Raw genomic sequence first — 3,413 nt, forward strand, 5'->3', positions numbered from 1 at the left:
AATGCTTACTGAAAACCACAAAAGGCAGAGAGAGTAGAAGACAAAAATAGGAACAAAAAACAAGGATAACAAATAGAAAACAGTAATAAATATAGTAGATATTAATCCAATTATATCAATAATCACTGGTCTAAATGCACCAATCAAAAGAGAATGCCAGAGTGGATCAAAAAACAAGAGCCAAATGTATGTTGCCCACGAGACACATAGAATAAAAGTAAAAGGCTTAATCCTTTTGGGGTTCATAAGTGTGATGACTGGGTTTTTTACACTCATGTGTGAGATGCACTTCTCTCAAACCTTTTTGCAAAGTTGGCATACTATCATACCTGCTTGATATGGAAAAAAAAAGTAAAGGATTTGAGAAAGATATACCATGCTAACACTAATAAAAAGAAAGGGACAGTAGCCATATTAATTTGAGGCACAGCCGATTTTATAGCAAGTAAAATTATCAGGAATAAATGGGGTATTGCATAGTAATATAGGGGGTTAATTCTGTAAGATGATGTAACAATCCTTAATGAATATATATCCAACAACAGAACATGAAAATACATGAGTCAAAAACTGATAGATTTCAAAGAGAAATAGATTAATTCACTATTACCTTTAGAGACTTCAACATGCCTCTGTTAAAAATGAATAGATCAAGCAGGTAAAGTACTACTAAGGTCGTAGCTGAATTCAACAACTGGATGTTAATCAACTGGATATAACTTACATCTATAGACTTCTTCATCCCACAACAGCCAGTTACACATTTTCCTCAAGTTTACATGAAACATTTACCAAGATAGACCATATTTTTGGCCATAAAACACACTTTAACAAATTTAAAATAATAGAAATTATACAGTATCTGCTCTCAGACTACAAGAGAAGTAAACTAGAAATAAATTTCTTTTTTTTCCAGAAAGACAGCTGGAAAATCCCCCAAATACTTGGAGATTAAATAATACATTTATAAATAACACATGAGTCAAAGAAGAAATTTTAAGATACATTTTTTAAATTTTTAAGCTGAATGAAAATGAAAACAAAACTTATTAAAAATTTCTGAGATGCAGTGAAAATAGTGCTTAGAGGGAAAGTTATAGCATCAAACATATATACTAGAAAAGAAGAATGATCTAACATCAGTACTCTATGCTTTTACCTTAGGAAACTATAAAAAAAAGAGCAAATTAAATTCAAAGAAAGCATAAAAAAGAAATGCTAAAACTTAGAACAGAAATTAATAAAATTATAAATAGAAAATTAATAGAGAAAGCCAACAGGACCAAAACCTGGTTTATTGAAAATATCAGTAAAATTAATAAGCCTCCATCCAGGCTAACTAAGAAAAAAAGAGAGAGGATACAGATTAAGAGAAAGAAAAGAGAGACTATCACTATGGATTCCATGGACACTGAAAGGAAAATAAAAGAATATTATCAACAACTGTATGCCCACAAATTTGATAACCTATTAGATGAAATGCAACAATTCCTTGATAGACAAAATCTGCCAAAACTCACACGAGAAGAAATAGATTATCTGAATAGACATATATCTATTAAAGAAGTTAAATCAATAATTAATAATCTTTCAGAACAGAGACCACTGGGCCTAGAAGGGTCACTGGTAAATTCTACCCAACCTTTAAAGGAGAAATTATACCAATCTACAATCTCTTTCAGAAGATAGAAGAAGAAGGAATACTTTCTAACCCATTCTATGAGGCCAACATTGCCCTAATAACAACAAAAAATAAAAAGACATAAAAAGAAAACTACACACCAATATCTCTCATGAAAATAAATGCAAAGATTCTCAACAAAATATTATCAAGTAGAATCCAAAGATGTATTTTAAAAATTATAAACCACTACCAAGTGGGATTTATTCCAGGTAGGCAAGCCTGGTAAAACATTTGAAAATCAGTTAATGTAAGCCATTGTATCAATAGGCTAAAGAAGAAAAAAAATATGATCATATCGATAGATGCAGAAAAAGCATTTATCAAAATCTAACATCTATTACTGATCATAAAAAAATTTCAGCAAACTAGGAATAACGGGGAACTTCCATAACTTGATTAAAAACACTTAGAAAACATACAGCTAACATTATACTTAATTATGAGAAACTTCAAGCTTTTTCAGTAAGACCAGCAGCAAGGCAAGGATGTCCCCTCTTACACTCCTTTTCAATATCGTACTAGAAGTTCTAGCTGATACAATAAGACAAGAAAAGGAAATAAAATGTATACAGATGGGGAAGGAAGAAATAAAACTGTCTCTGTTTACAGATGACATGATTATTTATTTGGAAAATTAAGAATTAATTCAAAACTCTCTTGGAACTAATAAGTGATTATAGCAAGTTTGCAGGATAAAAAGTTAATATACAAAAGTCAATCACTTTTCTACATACCAGTAATGAATAAGTGAAATTTGAAATTAAAAGCACAATAATATTTACATTAGCACCCCCAAAGTTAAATGCTTAGATATAAATCTATGACAGTATGTACAAAATCTACATGAGGAACTAAAAAATTTGATGAAAAAAGTCCAAGAAGGACTAAATAAATGGAGAGATATTTCATATTCATGAATAGGAAGGCTGATATCATCCAGATGTCAATACTTGTCAACTCGATGTATAGGTTCAATGCAATCTTAATGAAAATCTCAGCACATTAATTTGTACATGTAAACAAACTGTAAAGTTTACATGGAAAGGAAAAAAAATCCAGAATAGCCAACACAGCATTGAAGAAGAGCAGAGTTAGACAACTAGTACTATCTGCCTTCAAGACTTATTATTATATAAAGTTACAATAATCAAGAGAGTGTGGTATTGGCAAAAGAAAAGACAAATAGGTCAATGGAACTGAATAGAGAGCCCAGAAATAGACCCATGTAAATGCATTCAATTTATCTTTGACAAAAAAGCAAAGAAAATATAATGGAGAAAAAAATTCTTTCAGCAAATGGTGCTGTAATAGATGGGCATGTGAGAGAAGGAAAGGAAAGAGGAGAGGAAAGGGGAGGGGAAGGGAGGGAAGAGGAGGGAACAGTCTAGGCACAGACTTTACACACTTCATAAAAATTAACTCAATTGGATCCCAGACCTAAATGTAAAACACAAAACTATAAAACCCCTAGGAGATAACATGGAAGAAAATCCAGATAACCTTGGAGTGGGCAATGGCTTTTTACATATGACACCAAAGACACTGTCTATGAAATAAATAATTGATAAGCTGAACTTGATTAAAATGAAAAATCCCTGCTCTACAAAAGACACTTTCAAGAGAATGAAAAGACAAATTATGAACTGGGAGAAAATATCTGATAAAGAACTGTTATCCAAAATATGCAAAGAACGTTTAAGGCCTAACAATAAGAAAACAAACAGCTCAA

The 3,413-nt window shown here is 31.3% G+C and overlaps 1 pseudogene; it reads left to right on the plus strand.

The window, feature by feature from the left end:
* Positions 1-229: 229 nt before the first annotated feature.
* LOC112135067 (small nucleolar RNA U13) lies at positions 230-339 on the plus strand (annotated as a pseudogene).
* The last annotated feature ends 3,074 nt before the right edge of the window (positions 340-3,413 follow it).

This window comes from Pongo abelii, chromosome 13 (assembly GCF_028885655.2).
Source record: "Pongo abelii isolate AG06213 chromosome 13, NHGRI_mPonAbe1-v2.0_pri, whole genome shotgun sequence".
NCBI lineage: Eukaryota > Metazoa > Chordata > Mammalia > Primates > Hominidae > Pongo > Pongo abelii.